Source organism: Syngnathoides biaculeatus, chromosome 5 (assembly GCF_019802595.1).
Source record: "Syngnathoides biaculeatus isolate LvHL_M chromosome 5, ASM1980259v1, whole genome shotgun sequence".
NCBI lineage: Eukaryota > Metazoa > Chordata > Actinopteri > Syngnathiformes > Syngnathidae > Syngnathoides > Syngnathoides biaculeatus.
Window position 1 is genome coordinate 12,502,037 of NC_084644.1, and position 20,717 is coordinate 12,522,753.

General features: G+C 42.6%; 1 long non-coding RNA gene across 3 annotated transcripts in view; it reads left to right on the forward strand.

Annotated features, from left to right (window-relative positions):
* Positions 1-20,351, forward strand: part of LOC133501275 (uncharacterized) — a 29,170-nt gene extending 8,819 nt beyond the window's left edge. For 2 of the 3 annotated variants that reach the window (XR_009795144.1, XR_009795143.1), the window contains 3 exons: positions 9,691-9,761; positions 18,427-18,532; positions 18,600-20,351. This is a non-coding gene — a long non-coding RNA (uncharacterized LOC133501275). The remainder of the gene's footprint in view (positions 1-9,690; positions 9,762-18,426; positions 18,533-18,599) is intronic. The other variant, XR_009795145.1, reaches the window with a different exon arrangement.
* Positions 20,352-20,717: the final 366 nt, after the last annotated feature.

Genomic DNA, 20,717 nt, shown 5'->3' on the forward strand with positions numbered 1-20,717 from the left:
TGTCAGTGTGGTTTACAAACAGCACCGGTTTCCGCTTCTGCGCTACGCATGCGCAAGGTCGAGTCATTCATATCCGGGTCACTCAAACGCTAGTCAAACATGTCAGTTGCTAAGCGTAAAAAACAAAATGCTCATGCCTGGTAAGGCTTTATTCTGAAGTACACGTAAAAATGAGCATATTATGAGCATTATCAATGGGAACCCAAAAATCGTTTTGCAACGTTTCCCAGGACAAAAATCAACGGAACCGAAAGATCGGTTACCATACTTGCCGAAATCCTCATGCCTGCGCGCTAGTGTTAAACTCTTTCTGTGTACCCAGGCTTATAAGCAGGTGCGCTAATGCTAACGCTAGCACCGCGCTAAAGCTAGCGCCGCATCACTAAATCGAAGGGTTGAAAGCATGTGAAAAAAGTCACAGCTCGTCGGCCGGAAATTATGGTAATTATAAGGAGTAAAAAAATGAAGGTGTCAGAAGCGGGTAACACTCTGAGAAGCTTTCCATGGCAAAGAGCATTTGTTACTGTGGTCAGTGTGCAGGTTTTTCCAAGCCAAGTGGCCAAGTTTCAAATCTGGCTTGATGTCATTCCTCAGAATTAAAAGTAAAATTCATGTCAGAAGTGGGACTGTTAACTTTGAGCCTCTACAATATGCGGCATGGAGTTTTGGGGTCAGTAATTCCCAAAAGGAAGATACTGATAGAAGAGTGGGGTCGTGTGATGAAGTGGTGTCATGGTCAGTGGCGTTAAGTGAAAAATGATGTCAGAAGTGGGATGATTAGCCTTCTGTTGTGTACTCAGTTAGTAGGACTCCTTGGCTAGGTTCCCTGTATGGGAAAATTGGAGTGGGGACACTTTTGTGGGACCAGGATCCAGATCTGGAACTGGAAGGTCCATCCATCAATTTTCTTTGCCGCTTATCCTCACGAGGGGAGCGGGGAGTGCTGGAGCCTATCTATCGCACCTATCAACGGGGAGGAGGCGGGGTACACCCTGAACTGGTTGCCAGCCAATCGCAGGGCAGATGGAGACAAACAGCCGCACTCACAATCACACCCTGGGGCAATTTAGAGTGCCCGATTAATGTTGCATGTTTTGGGGATGTGGGAAGAAACCGGGTGCCCGGAGGAAACCCACACAGGCACGGGGAGAACATGCAAACTCCACACAGGTGGGTCCAAGATTGAACCCAGTACTTCAGAACTGTAAGCCAACCCTTTACCAACTGAGCCACCGTGCTGCCAGAACTGGAAGGTGCATAACCAGAAGTGGGAAAGTTAGTGGTGAGGCCACCTGTGGTGCCCCCAGTTAAAAGAACTCTTTGGATGTGTAACCCGGATGGGAGAAGTGGAGCAGGAGTACCCAGATCTTAATTGAGGTCATTCCCCCTCAGGATTCTTTTGAAAAACTGTGTCAGAAGAGGGATGACTGTAAATCCCTCCAGGATAAAACAAACTTCAGGTCACACCAAGTCACTAAAGCATTGAAGTGCCTCTGTATATTGCATATGTATCTGGATTTCAACACGTACGATGCACACAGATTTCTTCGCTTCATTCATCCTTCCTTGTGGTCTCGTCTTGACTCGAAAGAGACTTGCGCCATTGGCACAGATGATGAAATGCCAGCATTGACGGGAAGTGACCGGATTTTGCATCAATCACGAAAACATTACAAACGACGTCAACACCCGTCCGCCTCGACACTACTTGGCATTCACGTGGAGCAAAGTACCACATCCTGTCTTTTCTCCAATCACTAGTCCACATTTCGTCCACTGACTTCTACCTGAATGCAATGTAAAAACAGAAACAGGATGAATTTGCAGCGCACCCCAGAGTCACTTGTGTGTCTCTGCTTGGAATTGTGATCCGTTGCATGTGCGCATCACCACCAGAAGGTGACACTGTTGTACAGAAAATTATAAGCAGACAAGTGACTGCAGTTTTTTCAGTTGTTCACTAAATTATTGTAAAACCTATATAACAGTACTGCAAAATTTATATTGAAATAAATACTTTTGAATTATTCTGAGCTCAACAACCACATGATATGCTTCGACAAACATGGTGTCATGGAATGCCTCATAGCTAAACGTCCCACTTCTGACACCAACGTTCAACGGTTTCTTGTTTCTGAATGGAATTCGAACGATGTGCCGTGAAGGCCGCAGAGCTAACCGTCAGACTTTCTTCACTATTTACGTGACAAAACGGGTTTTCTTCCGCTTCTTGATAAATAATAGATAGATAGTATAGATATTGCATTGACTTTGTGTTTTTTGTGTGTTTTTATACAAGGGTTTGTGGTACATACATTTTCAGTTTAGGAAGGGAGCCACGACGTCTTTTCTGCAGTTGGTTCTCCTGCCCACACAGTTTTAATCATAACAATAAGAATTTTAAAATAGGTCCTTCTGTACACCAGACTTCAGACTTGGATCCGAGTCCAATCCGAGTTTCCAAGGTGTTCTTTTTCTCTGTGTTTCACGTAGTAGACCATAACTCTTTCCCACTGCCAGGAAAGGTGCCCTCGCTCAGCACTTCTGCCGTGCAGGTCACATCTGGCACGACCCAAAAGGAGAGATGAAGGCATGGGGGAGGCGGGGCTAAAAACCCACTTTGAACTTAAAAGGAGGCCATGGAAAAGCGCTCGGAGCTACAACGTAAGATGCAAGCTTGACATTCAGTTCAAGGCGGATGTTGCGACTCGAGGCTACGTGACGTACGTGTTTACACGGCAGCGACCGGGTAAAAACCGAGTCTTCGTAACAGTGTTATCACTACACGAGTGGAATAAACAACATTGTTCATATTGCTTTCATTTAATCCTTTCAAACAAAAAACATTTTCACCCAACAGATTTTATTTCAAACTTCCACTTTGGGACCTAATATTTTCCATCTCCAAAGTACACTTTTGTTCCAGAAGACACCATTGTGATGTTAGTTATAACATCAGAGAAAAGCTTTCCACAACCATTATCAGGATTAATATTGAGTGATATTTCAATGAAGACCAAGTGTTTAGCTTATTTTTTCATAAAAGTGAGCCGCAATGTTGTATTTTCTTTACAACTTGGTTTTACCAGTTATCTTTCGCAAGAGTTACAACTAACGTCCAAGGCTGAGATGATCGCCATTTGGCCAAGGCCACATGAGATATGAGATGCTGAGTGAAGACAAGTGGACAGGACGGAGGATAGAAAGTACAGACATCAAACTTGCACCAAAATGGAGCGTTAGTCGGCACGGAGGCCTCTCAGAGGGCTGAAAGAACCGAATGACTCAACCTTTACAACCTTTACGCAGTCTCCCATCGAGAACACAAATCATCTCGAGCTTGTCAAACCTGCAGGATGATTTGCGCTGTTGTTCGGAGATAAGCAGGGTAAAGGTTGAGACAAAAACTTTGAGGGGTTGAGACAGAGCATGTTTGATTTCACCACGACTCCTTGGCGACCCCGCTGGTCTCTCGGAGACGTGGCGAAGATGTCTCCGCAACCAGTGGAAACCTGAGAAACCATCATGTCACCGACGACCGTGTGCCTCAGAGTCGGAGCTGAGGATGCCTTTCAGCACGTATTTTGACGCCCAATAATGCTTGCAACATGGGTAGTCATATAATTTGCTTGCCCTCTTCCAGTGAATTGTCAATAAATCTCACCTGTGTGGCATTTTTTTTGCAGTTTGCTGTTTTTCTCTGATCCAACAGAATTAACAGCTGTTTTTTTTTTTTTACCCGCTTTTGTTGGTAATAATTGCCTTAATTATCCATCCATCAATTTTCTTAGCCTATCCCTAGCCGTTAAACTGGCAGGAGGTAGGGTACAACCTGAACTGGTCGCCAGCCAATTGCAGGGCACATAGAGTCGAACAGTAGCACTCACAATCACACCTAGGGGGAATTGAGAGTGTCCAATTAATGTTGCATGTTTTTGGGATGTGGGAGGAAACCCGGAGAAAACCCACACAGGCAACAGGAGAACATGCAAACTCCACACAGGCGGGTCCGGGATCGAACCCAGGACCTCAGAACTGTGAGTGCAACGCTTTCCAGCTGATCCACCGAGCTGCCCCTGTATATACATGTGTCCCAAAATAGTCTGTATCAAGCAGTTACGAATCAAAACTAAAATTAATTTTTTTTCAATGATAGTTAATGAATGAGAGTTTGTGTAAAACCAGGGGTCATTTATTTAATATGGGTATTTGTATTGAATACTCTCTGAAAAGATTGATGGATTCCGGCAAAGGTTAACGTGTCGCCGAACACACTTCCGCGTTCACAAGTCGTCAAAACCGTCATTAATGTGGGATTTATTCCTGGTCAGAACAGATCCAGCAACAAAGTATTCGTACGTGTCCAGACTTTTATACCCTTTCAAACTTTTCAGTGTAAATCTCGACGATTTACTCAAATCCAGTTGCCCAAGACAAGCGGAAGCAAGTTAACAGTGCGATTTCTTATCGGCGAAAACATCGACTTCGGCATTAAATCCGGGTCTTCGATGCAAAGTTTATCTAATTTTTCCACGTACATTTATTTTCACCTTCTCAATGTCTGACGGTATCGGACAAGACTCTGGGCGTCGTGCTACAAGACATATTTCCGTGTCGTCTCTAACCGACTTAGCATTGAGCAATGCTTTGCTTGACCGGCAATATGGCGAGGTAAACGAAAGTCACGTGATTTTATGACGTAGGTGCTCGAGCTCTATACAGTATAAGGTCAATTGGCGGGGTTTGTGAATGCAAATGAATGTGTTAATGTGGACGAGCGTGACAGTTCAGAACAGGTGGAATTTATGAACATTCTTACTGGTGTCCCCTAGTTTGATAAATACTGCCTAGATTTGTTTTTACTTATACACATGGGAACAAACAAAGAACACGTTCTACGCACTCTTTGATAAATGAGGTCCCTGGTTTTGGATTCAAGCTGTTTTGGTCTTGGATTCAACCCCTCAATGTGGTATTCTTGCAAAGCTGAGTTTAAGAGTCCTGTGGCAAGAGTCACAATTTACAGCATAGGCTTTTTGTTCGTTTGCCTTTCTACTTCCCAAAATGAGTTACCACCTGATTGAGTAGAAAAAAACGTCATTTATACAACGATGAGAATTTCCCCCACTTGGCTCAGTTGATCGCCGGAGCGCACGCGCCACTGCCTCCTCGGCCCGTGTTCTTTAGCGCTGCTATATGTATTGTCACGCCCTGTCACCATTTTTGAACGGCCTCCGTTTTTTAAGTCGCCGCTGTTAGTCCGCGAGACGATTCCGTTCCAGGGTTTGCTGGCAGCATGGCGAAAACCAGGAGGGAACCTCTGTGATTACTGCTTCCATAAAGAGAGCAATTTGTCGCAGAGGATAAAGCCACAAAACGGCCGTTTTCAGCACGGGAAATGATAAAAATATCAGTTCTCACAAAACATGCAGGCTGCTATTTCTGGGCCTGATGGGACCTCTCGCGGCAGTGCTATAACTGGTGCGGAGGGAAAAAAAAAATGTAAAATGACCCTGCTTCACAACACAGGTTGTACTCCATGGGCAGAAGTATTGGGACACCTGGCCATTACAAATACAGGAAGTGAACATACTGTGGCTATAACAGCCTTCGTGACAGGGCCGTCAAACAGGTCACATCTTCGTTATGGTTTCCCTCAGAGGGCCGTTGCGACTGAAACCGTAAAAATCTTTAATCGCCTCGTAATAATTACAAATTACATTTATGAAGTAGTTTTGGAATCAGAAATCAAGGGTAGTGGGTTTTTCAATTATTGTTGATGTTTGGTAACACAAAATGCTTCCAATATCTCAACGTTATCATTTATGATGTGAAAATTTGAAATTTTGGAACAGATTTGAACAAAGAGTCATGGAAGTTGACACACATAATTTGCCTTTGCGGGCCACATAAAATCATGTGGCGCCCCAGATATTGCTCTTGGGCCTTGAATTTGACACCTGTGCTTCATGACATTTTGTAGAATCCTACAACTGTAATGATATGATCGTCAAATTAGCCAAAACCTGATCTTGGTTTTGGTCTGAACCTGGTTTGCTTTTGTTTTAGACTTGATGTAGTTTCAAACCCTCAGACTTTCTCTGGACCTGCCTTGGTCTTAGTCTTGGCCTAAACCCCTCTTTTTTTGACTTAGTATAAAGTCGCTTTGGTCTTAGTCGTCACTCAGGCTCACCTCCTTAGAGTCTTGGTCTCGACTTGTTTTCAACCTGTCTTGACTCTCTCAACCCATCAAAGTTGTGGTCTAGTCTCAGTGTGTCTTGGTCTTAGTCTTGAATAATTCTCAACTTCCTCAAAGTCTTCATCTCAACTTAGTCTCAACCTTCCTTGGTTTTAGTATTGACTCAATCAGAACCACTCCAAATGATGATCTCAGTCTGGATATGAACCAGTATTTGTCGTTGTCTTAAGTCAGTTAAAACTCATTTTGGTCTGAACTTGGTCTCAACCCTTCTAAGCATTGTTCTCCACTGGTTCTTGACTTCATTAAAGTCTTCGTCTTGACTTGGGACTGACTTAGTCTGAAATTAGACTCGAATCCTCAAAGTCCAGTTTTGATCTCAGTCTCAGATCCAAAATCTTAGTCTTCACCAACTACTACTTCTCTACAAACTGTTCCGTTTCCAGTGCGTGCCAAGCTTCTATCGTCTCTTCTGCTGTTCAAACATGTCCTTGTGCGTTCCTCCATGTCACCACCGCCTGCGTGTTTGCCAACGCCGCCCTCCAACCTCACAGAGAATGCCAAGAGAATGCATGGATAGCATGAGTCATCGCGAACGATAATACGAAGGGACATTCATTTTTTATGACATCGGGGCATTCGCAAACTCTAGATTTTAAATATTACATTAGAGACGACTCCTTCCTCCCCCACTAGTAGCCTTGGGGCTCTGCGGAGCTCTCATCCAACCCCCTCGCTGAAAAGCCTCAGTTGACCTACGAACTTGATCAGGCATTCTACAGTCCCATGATTCTTGCTGATGTGAGCGTAATACATTAAGCTGGCGTTGAAATTATGGCTGACCACATGCTTGTTTTCTGGACAAATCGCAAAACCACAAGTGGTTCTCTCGAGAGGAGTGGGGGATTTAGGTTCCACAGCTTGGATATTTCAGACTGGATTTAAAGTACATGACGTGGACACAGTTGAGATATCCCTTACATCAATATCAAAATCTTGATATGGTGATGATAATCAGACTTCTGGTGTATTAATCCCTTCAACATTACTTGCTTTAGAAAAATATAGATCTTGCTAGAGAAATCTAAGTCGTTATCGACAAGGGCCAAGGTGTGAAGGCCCTCTTAGCATCGCTATTACAAATTTTTGACTAAAATCATCTTTAGGGGAAGTTTTGGGGAAAAAAAAAAAATTATCGCTCCTGAATTTCACCGTTCACTGTGAAATTGGGTGGACATGCGGGCATAGGCTCCAGCATACCCGCAACTCGAGTGAGGATAAGCAGTATAGGAAATGTATGGATGGTTGTCTATCATAACAGGACGCTCCAAAAAGTCTCTGGGACTGAAATTTAAAAGAAAGTCAAATATTTTGGAGAAATTCCAGAGCTCGTACATTGTCAAACTCTTACCAGGTAACTGTTATAATGTAGTAGTAGAAGTAGTAGTAAGCAAGAAGTGTTAATCTAAAAATCACCGCAGAAATCTAGGAGCAGACCCTTTTTACACCTTCCTGTGGGGAGTGCTGGCCATCTATCATGCTGCTTTCAGAGGTTTCTCGCCAAAAGTAAACAGTTTGGGTCAAGCCTCAGCCGGAGACCTGGGACCTGGGACCTTTACGGCCTCCAAACAATGCCAAATGGAGCTTGACCTCCGTCACTGCCTCCCACCTTAGACCTCCCACCTACATGCAGGTCACATCCTCGCTTTGGTCAGTATCATCTGTCTTATTTTCAGTGGGTGACCCTTTGTCCAGTTTGGGGCTATTTCCCTGTTGACGACAAATATGAACAAATGTATGTCATTGAACTGTAAATATCATAAGGACTGGGGTTTGAATGGGTTCATATTTATCTCTGAAGCCAGTTTTACGGAACAATATAACATTTGGAAGGCAAACCTATTATAAGATGATACTGAAAATTTTGCATTTCGCCTTGAAGTGTCAATTTTAGGGTCATTTTGGTAATTTACAAGGGTCTTACAATGACAAACTCGGGGTACATATACCTGACATATGAGAAACGCTTAATTGTGAACTATTTTAGAAAGGTGAAGATGATTTTCCATAAAATACACAAATTCCATCCATTTTCCAAAGGGTTTCACTGACAATCATGAAATGGAATAGAAACGCCGATCATGAAAGGACCCTAAAGGTGTGGACTCGAGTCACATGACATGGACTCAAGTCAGACTCGAGCCATGGATTTGATGACTTTCGACTCAACTCAACTATATTAAAAAGACTTGCAAGTCAATTTGACTTGACTTGGACCTGAGCCACTTGACTTGATAAGACTTGTTACTTGGTCGAAGGTGCTGAAAAACCAACAGTTTATAGAGTTTTCCATTTCCATGTGTCCAAGTTATTACTTTACGCCAGGAAAGTATGATAAATGACAACGTAACACAAAGTGTATGTCTTACTGATAATTTATTAGGTCAAAGTGTCCCGCGACATTATTAACTCAAGTGTAGCTAGTTCTTATTATCTCAAATCTTATCAGCCTAATGGGCACTCTCTGGTCCAGGAATTGAACATTAAGGCATTCGATTACACACTGCCGGAAGTAATAGTTTATTTAAAGAAGAAAAAGAGTCCAACATAAATTAAAAATAAATTAACAATCGATCAGCACGACTAGCACCTAGTCGACATGAAACTACATTCTTCTTTGTGTCCTTTTCTTTGAAGTGCAGTAATATTTTTACAAAGTGCTCCGAGTGTTCTGACTGAGATTCCACAGTTGGTTAAAATTGTAACTTTATCATTTTTATTATTTTAAGATGACAAACTTTTATTCCTTTTTTTTTTTCAATGAATGCCTTTTCTTTTTGATACTCACAAGAAAGTCAAAGTTTGAACTGCAATCTATTTATATTTGTTTGAAATTTCCTTTTGAGAAATGTTTGTTGACAAGAAAATGCTTTTTCCAGCTATATGCACAATATGAATTTCGGAAAAATACTCTTCAACCAAGCAAAAATGAATTTTACACATTTTTGTTTATTTATATAAATAAAATTAGATTGATTATTCCTGTAGAATTGTCAACCGAAAACTTAATTAAGGATGCAAATTCTTATTTGTGACATGTCTGTTTACTTCAGAAATACAGTGAGAAAAAGTTAGTCTACGATACAGCAAAATTGCAATTTAAAGAATTTAAATTTTGATTATTGTGGATGTAGTCGAACGCAGCGGCACAATTTGATTGCGCGGCATTCTCCAGTTTTTGTGGCATGGTGTCATTAATCAATCACTGCAACGAGAGTAAAAGCGCGGAGTAAAAGTTGCCAAGCGCAACCCTCTTGAAAGCGGACAAGTTTAAAAAGGTTCCAGTCGGCGGCTCGCATCGCGTTTAACAGATTACCACGAGATTAGCGCTGTGATATCACTGATAACACGTTATCTATTGCCCAAAAATCAGTTTGTTATTCTTAACCGGCACTTTTATCAGCTTGACTCTCTTACTGCGTGTTCTCCAGGGGCCCAATGTTAACAATGAAGGCGCTATAAACGGGAAACGGAGGCCCCGCTGAGGACGGCCTCGTCTTGAGTGAGTGACACAAGACACAACACACACACATACACGTGAGGCTTTATTTACCTCTTTGGCAGCTTAGTCCTCCATTTGTTGACAATGCAAGTGGAATTTTACTGCTCATTTTATTATCAGCCACAAGTAAACAAGTACGGAAATAACCTCGGAACACCTATCCTCACAAGGGTCGCGGGGAGTGCTGGAGCCTATCCCAGCTGTCAACGGGCAAGAGGCGGGGTACACCCAGTATTGGTTGCCAGCTAATCGCACGGCACATTGAGACAAACAACCGCACTCACAATCACACCTAGGCGCAATTTAGAGTCTCCAATCAATGTTGTTGTTTTTGTTTTAATTATTGTTGTAAGTTTCAACAACAGTTACTGTACTTGTCTCACTCGGGGTACGCGACAACTATGGCAAAATGGATTTCTACAACATTACCTATTATATCATGAATGATTAAATGGCAACCAGAGAACTTAAAAAAGAACCTTACTGCCATATTTAATTTTTTTCTGAGAGGTTTTTTTTAGATTTTATTAGAAATGACAGTGACTCGACTGAACATCTTTACGGCACCTGTTGAAAATTAACAGTGCCAAAATGTTTGTTAACTTTTGTAGTTTAGTGGCGAAATGATAAAATTTTGTACACGAACTGGACGTGATAGTGAAGTGCCAAAAAACGGTATAAGTAATGTCAATAATGTTACCTGTCGAAATTACTGCAGCTAGTATTTGAAGTCAACAGTGAACCTTTATTTACTTTACGGCATTGGGTGACAATTAACGGCCCTAATGTTAGTTTTCCCTGTTGTAATTAACCGGCAATTAACAAGTACCTAACAGTTGTCATATTGTCAACAAGGCTAAACTCTGTTTCAACTTCCAGTACAACGAAACTTTGTGATGATGCAATGTAAAATGAGGAATCGAACGTGAAATCAGAACAGTTCCGTTCTTGCTTCACTTCCTTAAATGTGAGCTTGCAAAAGCTGTGTTCTTTTAAGTCATAACCTGAAGCTGATACCAAGATAAAAAAAAAAAAAATGGCTTTTTAATGAGCGGAAAGTACTGCGTTTGATAGGGGGTAAAAAAAAAAAAGTTGACCTAAAACAGGCACGGAGAGCAACGAATGGCCGAGCAATGAGGTCACAACTCTGGAAAGTTACCCCATCAAACGGGCTTTCTCTGCCTCTTCAGCCTCTTGGACAAACAACGCACACCCACGCCGTCTGACCGACAGCTGTGTCAGCAGGATCCGCCGTCAGGCAGAACACAAGAGAGGGTAGAAAAGCTGTAAAGGGCTCAAAGGAAGGGAGATAAGCGCAGCAGGAGTGGACAGGAAGCGTCTTTAGGTCTCTGCCCTCATTCCTGCCAGCTGTGTGTTGGTCTGTGCCACAATGCCGAGACAAGGGGTGTCAAGTTGAAAACCTGATACTCACTTCCTACAATTGCCGCCATCTAACGCTTACGCACAGCCTGCTAAAGCCGTAATTTGTCTGCTTTCTTGTCTTATTAATGACCCATACTTAACTGAGTGAAGCCTGGAGGCGGCACAAAACAGCGCTGCAGCAGAATTAGGAATCTGGAATCGACTTAATGAGGCAATTTAGGAGGATGAGGGTCTCCTGTGCTTGCTTTTCATTTTAATGATAACATAGTTATCGGACGGGAGACTATGGGCTTCAAAAGGGAGTGTTGAAACAAAATAGAGACTGTGGAGTGTAATGGTGCAGCAATTTAAGAGGAGCAGGGTCTTCTTTGTTTAGTTCTCGTCTTACTCATTACCTAAGCGGGCAGCAAGAAAAGGGAGCGCTGCGGCAAAATGGAGACTGCGGAGTCTAATTACTCAAGCACAGCTAAGCTAACATTAGCATGTGTTTTTATTTTGGTCACGTTTAGCCGTGTCTCTTCAAATGAGACAAAAGACAAATCTCCTCCATCGGGTACTGGAAACAGCACCTCTCGTACTTTGTAATGACGATGGAAAAGCATCCATTGCGAGTGAAGATGGAAAAGTTTAAGTCTAATTATGTTCCCCTTTTACAAGATAATTTGAATTAAGTGTACTCTGAGGTTTTCTACAGACAGATCACTCAACTGAGCACAAAAATAAAGCCGCTGTATGTATAGGAAAGTATCATAGCGTCCTATGTATCATATCATTACATATCATTTTAAAGCCACACGTTTATCTTTGAGCTTGTGCCAGTGTGGTTGCACGGCTTCATTTCCGCCCACTCAGCCGCTCACTGACTGCGCGTGTGGCCTTTTTTTGATGATTTATGTTTATGTACGCCATTGGGATTAGTTCCGACGAGAGAATCCTTGGATTCTCTGTGAACTCCCTACGTGTCATGGTTCCTTTTTTGTTGAAATGTGTAGATTAGTTGAGATGCTGCAAGCACTTTTTTTTTTCTGAGATGATTCTATATTTTTCCTGAACATTTAAATAAGATAGAGTTCAGACGTAGGTTGAATCCGAGTCGAGACCAAAACTTTGAGGTTTTGACAGGTGTTGTTGTAGTTCAAGACCAGGTAGGTTGACATTGAGGCAAGACCAAGACTTTGCTGGTACAGTGAAGAAAATAAGTATTTGAACACCATGCTATATTGCAAGTTCTCCCACTTAGAAATCATGGAGGGGTCGGAGATTTTCATCGTAGGTGCATGTCCACTGTGAGAGAGATAATCTAAAAATAAAAATCCAGAAGTCACAATGTATGATTTTTTTAACAATTTATTTGTGTGATACAGCTGCAAATAAGTATTTGAACACCTGAGAAAACCAATGTTAATATTTGCCTTTGTTTGCAATGACAGAGGTCAAAGTTTCTTGTTGTTGTTCACCAGGTTTGCACACACTGGAGGGATTTTGGCCCACTCCTCCACACAGATCTTCTCTAGATCAGACAGGTTTCTGGGGTGTCGCCGAGAAACACGGAGTTTCAGCTCCCTCCAAAGATTTTCTATTGGGTTTAGGTCTGGAGACTGGCTAGGCCACGCCAGAACCTTGATATGATTCTTACGGAGCCGCTCCTTGGTTTTCCTGGCTGTGTGCTTCGGGTCATTGTCATGTTGAAAGACCCAACCACGACCCATCTTCAGTGCTCTGACTGAGGGAAAGATGTTGTTCCCCCAAATCTCACAATACATGGCCGCGGTCATCCTCTCCTTAATACAGTGCAGTTGTCCTGTCCCACGTGCAGAAAAACACCCCCAAAGCATGATGCTACCACCCCCATGCTTCACAGTAGAGACGGTGTTCTTGGGATGGAACTCCTCATTCGTCTTCCCCCAAACATGGTTAGTGGAATTATGACCAAAAAGTTCCATTTTGGTCTCATCTGACCACAAAACTTTCTCCCATGACTCCTCTGTATCATCCAAAAAGTCATTGGCAAACTAAAGACAGGCCTTGACATGCTGGTTTAAGCAGGGGAACCTTCCGTGCCAATCATGATTTCAAACCATGATGTCTTGGTGTATTACCAACACTCACCCTGGAAACGGTGGTCCCAACGCGTTTCAGGTTATTGACCAAGTCCTGTCGTGTAGTCCTGGGCTGATTCCTCACCTTTCTAAGGATCATTGAGACCTCACAAGGTGATATCTTGCATAGATCTCCACTCCGATTGAGATTGACCGTCATGTTTAGCTTCTTCCATTTTCCAAAGATTGCTCCAACAGTGGACCTTCTTTCACCAAGCAGTTTGGCAATTTCTCCGTAGCTCTTTCCAGCCGTGTGGAGTAGTACAATTTTGTCTCTGGTGTCTTGGGACAGCTCTTTGGTCTTGGCCATGTTACATGTTTGAGTCTTACTGATTGTATGGGGTGGACAGGTGTCTTTATGCAGCTAACGACCTCACACAGGTGCATATGATTCAGGATAATACATGGAGTGGAGGTGGACTTTTAAAGGTGGACTAACAGGTCTTTGAGGGTCAGAATAGTAGCTGATAGACAGGTGTTCAAACACTCATTTGCAGTTTTATCACAGAAATTGTTGAAAAAAAAAAATCCTACATTGTGATTTCTGGATTTTTGTTTTTAGATTATCTCTCTCACAGTGGACATGCACCTACGATGTAAATTTCAGACCCCTCCGTCATTTCTAAGTGGGAGAACTTGCAATATAGCAGGGTGTTCAAATACTTGTTTTCTTCAGTGTATGAGAATTCAAAACTAAGATGAAGACTTAGAAGGGTAAATATTTAATCACAACTAAGACAAAGGAAGTCTGCAACCAAGACATTGAAAGATTACGGTTTGAGGACAAGCCAAGACTAAGACTCAATAAAAGAATCTCAGCAATTATGTTGATTTCTGTTGCTTTGTGTCACATTATTATTTGAGTTGTAAACTTCTATAAGGAGAGTCACTGATGGTGTAGTGGTACACCCAGCTGCCTTTGGTGAGGGCAGCGTGGGATCAATTCCCGCTCAGTGATAGTGTTGATATCTGCCCTGCGACTGACTGGCGAACAGTTCAGGGTGTAGTCTGCCTTTCGCCTGAAACTACTTGGGATAGGCTCCAGATTTCCCCACAACCCTTGTGAGGGTAAGCGGCTTGGATAATGACATGACACATGACTGTTAGCAGGAAAAATGAACAATGTTTTGGAGAATTACAATCACATTGCTGTTTATGAGAATCACATCAGACAGCATCTTATTATTGTGGTTTTCCTTGATTTTTTGGGGATGTACAAACACCAACAGAAATGTCCCATCTCACTGACACTCTTTGTAGTATTAGCCTCATGAGTAGCCCCTTTGTCCCTCAGGCCCACTCTTCCTTGCCAGATGACGTAGAGAAACTCAACAAGGCTTGCTTTCTTATCTTCACTCAATTGTTGTTTCTTCTCGAGTTGTTTGGGTAGGGACTGAGGTCAGAGGCGCATTCAGACGAGGCCTTGTTGTGACTTCAGACCGAACGCTTTACTTTTGACTTACTTTCTTGCATCTTTTGGATATCTTTTATGCAACAGCCCCCGGACGTTACTGCGTGTTAATCATCAGCACTCCCCTGCTGAGGCTGACGCAGCGATTTCTCCTGCCTTTCAGCTAAGATCTACTACACGCACACTTCTGTTTACCACATGGACTTTGTGCACAGTGTGATGCAGAAATTTAGCAGTGGGCTCCTCACAGAGATGTTTGTTTATTGTCTTGCTGCTGTGGTTGTCAACGTTTCCACGTAGCACACAACAGACAATGCTGGTTACTCCAAATAAGAAAATGTTGTTCAAAGCATTTTTGTTGAGACAGAGTTTTTTTTTGAGATGGTGCATATGAGCTGGGGTGCAAATTCTGGGGTATCCTGATTGCCGGGCAAGCGCCTGCTGCATCTAAAGGGAATGAGAAGAGTCGATTTGATTGGCGGCAGTTGTAAGAAGTTGCCCTCGTTGAAGTAGAAGTGACAATGCAGTTCAACAATAATTGTCCTTGAGCGTGTTCTGTGAAATGTGACGGGGTGTCCAACACACAGCTTTGCATAGCGTCGCGAGCAGTTGTGCCTCGTTGAATTTATTATAAGCAGCGAGCGTGGGAGCAGCCCGAGGTTACATTTAGCTGGAGCCACACTAACAATCAGCTTCACCCCTCTAAGCTTGCGCTGTGGGTCAGTTTTGTCCACGCAACCCCTTGCTGCCCTCAGGGAAGCTTAGAAACACACTGCTAATTGGGGGGTACTTGGACTTCCTGTGAGGGTTGCATCAAAGTGCAGAGCAGGCTCAGGCCGAGGACCAATTGAGTCGGGCTAAACCTCCGAGGCTTGAGGCCCAATGGTTGTGAAGTATGTGAATTTCATCAAATGTTTCATCTTTGGAGGTAATATCAGTCCTCTTTAACACTGTAATAAACGTGATAAATTTGGTATGCATATTTTACGTTTCTATAATCCATCCATCTATCCATTTTCTTAACGACTTATCCTCACGACGGTCGGGGGAGTGCTGGAGACTATCCCATTTATCTTCGGGGAGGAGGCGGGGTACAGCGTGAAATGGAAATCACACCTAGGGGCAATTTAGAGTGTCCAATTAATGCGTTTCTATAATTAAGGGTTCCAAAATTTCCAACTGCTATCATACCACATTTCAGTACCCTCTTTTTGGGGTACCAGTCACATAAAAGCAGCCCTCACTGATTTAAACAATGCTGGAAAATGGTTTCCTGTGGTTAAATCTCTCACAGATGGGGGAAAAACTGAATGAAGAGATTCTCTATGACACAACACGCCAGTAGAGGTGTTGATCACGGGTAACTGACCTTGTGACAAGTTCCCTCAGGAGTGGATGTCTGGTATTCCTTTGTGAGTGTCCCCAAAACAGGAGATGCACACTTTAACCTGCAGCCTGTGGCGACATGACTTTTTGAGCAGTGCCGGTGGTCAGCGGAGGAACAACGTGTCCATGTCATCACCCTGCTTGTCCCAAAACATCAGACAAAGTGGATATTGCTTTGCTTGTCTGCAAATGTCTCACATTGTCTCGTCACTCACTAGCCCCTTTCAGGCAGCTTGGACAAGAGAAGTTTTTTTCCCTGTTTCACTGTTCTGCATAAATGAATCTCACATAAAATGGAGGAAACCAAGGTGACCTGGCAACTTTACACTTCCTGTACAAGCTGCGATTTTTTTTTTTTTTTCAGTTGTTTCCAAATCAATGTTCTGTATACAAAGCACCGACATGGAATGGGGGTGATGAAGTCGAACTGACAACTTTGTCCCTTCTGAAGTAGAATTTGATGTCCTTTCACGTTGCCTTAAAATCCAGCATTTTTCTAGTCTTTTCTGTGGCACAGGTTTCTCTATAGAGCTCGTGCACGTGACGTCACAGTTTGGACGGCACCACATTTGCCGGTCAAACCGAGCTGCTCTGCACACCGGGAGCCGTTGAACCAGAGCAGATTTTTCAAATTGCCCGAGACCTCTTGTGCTGTTGGTTGTCACAACAGACGAGACAAGATATTCAAAGAGATCATTCTGTGGAATACCAGTTGAAAAGACCAGAAAATATAGATGCATTTCCCCAATTAAACATGATGGATGGTGCCCAACATTTCATGTAGGAATTCATTTTCTCAATCTCAAATTCCCAAGAAGTACTGATAATGCCAAGTTGGCTCATTTGAGAACAATGCGCATTAAAAAAAAAGAAATCATCTGTTGCAGTAGAGAGGTTAACGTGTGGCCACAATCGCTTCCGTGTACGTTCCGTGGAGACGCCATCCTCTTTTTTTTTTTTTTTTTTTAAATCATAGTTAATGAATGAAAGTTTTTGTAAAACCAGGGCAATTTATTTAAATATTGGTATTTGTATTGAATACTAGCTGAAAAGATCGACGGATTCCGGCAAAGGTTAACGTGTGGCCGAATATGCTTCCACGTTCACGAGCTGTCTCCACGTCACTATCGAATTTATTCCTGATTGACAACAAATCCAGCAACGAAGTATTTGTCCACTTTTATACACTTTCAAACTTTTCCCTGTAAATCTCAACAACTTACTCACCAGATACATGTTTATCCAGTTGTCAAAGACAAGCGGAAGCGGGTTAACAATCCACTTTCTTATCGGTGAAAAGATCGACTTTGACATTAAATATGGGTCCTCTATGCCAAGTGTCTCTCATTTTCCCACGTACCTGCCTTTATTATCACCTTCTAAATGTTTTACCGTATCAGACAAAACTCTGTATGTCGCACTATAAGATGTATTTTCGTTTCATCTCAACAAAATTAACTTGCAACAATGCTTTGTTTGGCCGGCAATATGGCCAGTCACGTGATTTCAGTGACGTAGGTGCACGAGTTCTATATGTAATTGCCCCAAGAAGTCTTAGAATCCCCTTTTACACTGCCTGTAAATGTAAACATTTTCCCACTTTTTTAAGAGCAGTCTTCTGTTTAAATGGCAAAAATATGGAATGGAGGTACACGGTCCACCAAGGCATTTTATACCTCAGAGGTACTATCAGAAACTCCTTTCACATTGCCTGTAGGAGTCTTCATTTTTATTAATATTTTGGGTCATTGTTCCATCTCAATAGTACCAATTCAGAATGTGTGGGCCAGGAATGTCAGCCAGTACTCTCAGAGGGACTTAAAAGTATTATGTGTAAAGAGCATTGCCTCAGAATGGGTTTCTAAGGGTATCCCAACAATTTTCTGAAACCAAAACAATAACAACAACTATTTTATGTCATATCAGATGCCGTGTTCCAAATGTTACCAACCGGAGGAGGAAGTGACACCAACAGCTAGTGTGAAGCATATGACAACAATTTCATATTTGCGCAAACCTTTTGATTAAATACTGATCACAGAAAGGCCTAACATGCAAAGTACTGTATCTCTCCAGCTCACTAAAAGCATACAGGGCGATAAATCACTGAGCGTCCCACACACACGTGGAAACCATTCACCTGGCCTCCACCGTGAACTGACTAATTGTCAATGTAAATTGATTCATGTGGAAAGGGGCCACGATTAGATGGAGGCAGGAGGAACATCTTGTTCAAATTGAAGCCTTCGCAGAGGGGGCATTCTGCATGTTGGTAATAGAAGTGGGACACCAAACTCTGTTTTTGACTTGGCAATCCAGATGAAGCATCAGGATTCCCTTTTACATTGCCTGTATAACATTCATGATTCTTCTGACTCTTTTGCAGGTTGCTGTTCTGCGTAAACGGCACTGATGTGAAGTTTAACACTGTTCTATATACGTACACAACACCCAGAGGGAATGGGTCAACCTTGCAACTTCCCCATTTGAAGGTAAGAACAGAAGCTCCATTAAACCGCGTTTAACAGATGGGATTTTTTTCATCTTGATTTTCCCTAGAAAGGCGACACGCAATGGACCTTTCCGACTGGCGATCTTCAGCGCCGCTCCCCTTAGCTACAGTTGCCATGCCCCACAATCTTCCAAAATGGCGACTGAACATAACAGGTTTGAACTGGATTCTCTATCGCGTATCCCAGATAATATTGGGGTATGAGCAGGACGCAATGTCAGAGTTACAGCAAAACGTTGGCGATCGATGCAAAAAAGTTTGACGCCTCACAAACTTCATATTGAAATCCAACAGGATAAAATTGTGGAATCGTACTGCACATGTAAAGCAGGGTAAGTACTTTTTACTTGGAAAGATCACGAGTAATATCATTGTAGTCTTTATAAGTGAGTGGGTGTATTCATTTGACTTGCCTCGTAATGGAGCCCAGTGCCCTGTCTTAAAGGTCTGATGCGATACAAATGGGCAAATTTTTCTTGCATGACATGGCGCATTTTCGTATCACTAATCCGACTCTTTGGCATAAAACATGACAATTCATTCAGCAGGTCAGTGATACACTAACAAAGTGAAAGTTGTTCTCCTGCAATGTATAAAGCACTGGTAATAATTAAATCAAACTCAGAGAAGATACTTCTCCCTCACTTACCTTCGAACATACAGCCTTGTGTTTGTTGATATTGTCCACATTTAGTTGTACGTGTTGTACGAGCCTTAATCCATCGTAGACACTTCGTCAACTGTGTTTTAGGCTTTGTAAAATGAGTCAACCGGGCCCCTTGTCACCTAGCAGGATATCTTTCATCAGAATTGCACGTTCCCCAAGCGCATCTGAGGATCATTTTCTTCGTAAGATTAACTTTTCCAAGCGCACGCTACTGACAACCAGTATTGCTTGTTGGACATGACGACAAGAGGGGCGGGTCAAGCCAGGGGTTAAGACAATGCGGCGATCTGATTGGCTATTATTGTACGAGTGATTGACAGCTTGGACAGGTCCATTAGGGTACAAAGTCAACTAGGCAATTTTCCATCTTTGGAAATAGCATCATAAGCATGTAAATAACATTATTCTTGCCACTTTTCAGACTTTTCCCATGTTATATTTTTGTTGAATGAAATCGACAAGGAATACGCAAGCAAAGCTGGACTGGCAATTTCTGCCGTACATACAGTAGCGCAAGTACGAGATGCCCTGATTACACTGCATGTAAAATCTGTGATTAAACTTGAACTTGAACTTTTTCACAATTCGTTGTTCTGTATACATAGCACCTGCATGGAATGGAGAGAAGTCAGTCAGAAGTATTCTAGTATTAGATGTTCATATTACGCGTATTGGTGAGTACATAGCGAGTTGTGCTGTGGCCTTCAGAGGTAGCATCAGAATCCTCTTTTACATTCACGTTCCTCTTTATCTAACCCCAAAACCCTCCCAAAAGTCAAACAACAAGCAACTTTCACTTGTGGAGTTACACTACTCCTTTAGATTCGCAATCAGAAGAACTATTACGAGATTAGCTGACATCACACGTGACGATGAATTGATTGACCTTTGAGGTTTTATGTTTCATTTTTCCAGCACATTCGGGTTGTACCACCATTGGGGCGTTCCACTGTAACAACATTTTTTTCTCTAGGGCAGAAATTTCTCCCATTTCCTCGCCTTTGTCGGGTATTATTGATCTTTCATGCTTGGAAACGGCGTACGTGATGCATTCCGGACATTCCCATTGTGCTGCCCGGATTCCTGGCATATTATGACGGTCTTCCTTCGCAAAACAATAAAACTGAGCGAGCGGCGATATGTCTTGTTGCGGATTCATGTACAATCTTTGTTTATCTTTCCCTCCCGGTGTCCGGGCAAGACGTTAACGGCGGACAAAAGGTGTCGTAACTGGTTGGAGAGTCATTGGACTGGAGTTCGATTGCCAGCAGGGAGGCTAAAATAAACACAAGAGCAAGAGGTGCAAATGTGTCAAACAATATTATTTTGGTTTGTGGCGAGAAGATTTCAATTGAGAATGTTTTACAATGCTGCTGACAATTCTTGATGATCTTCATGAAACTTATTCGGTTCTATTCTACGCCGTAGTCTTGACAACCTTTTGAGGCTTAACCCCACTTGTCAACAGGACCTCAAACTGGCACCAGGAAGGGTTAGC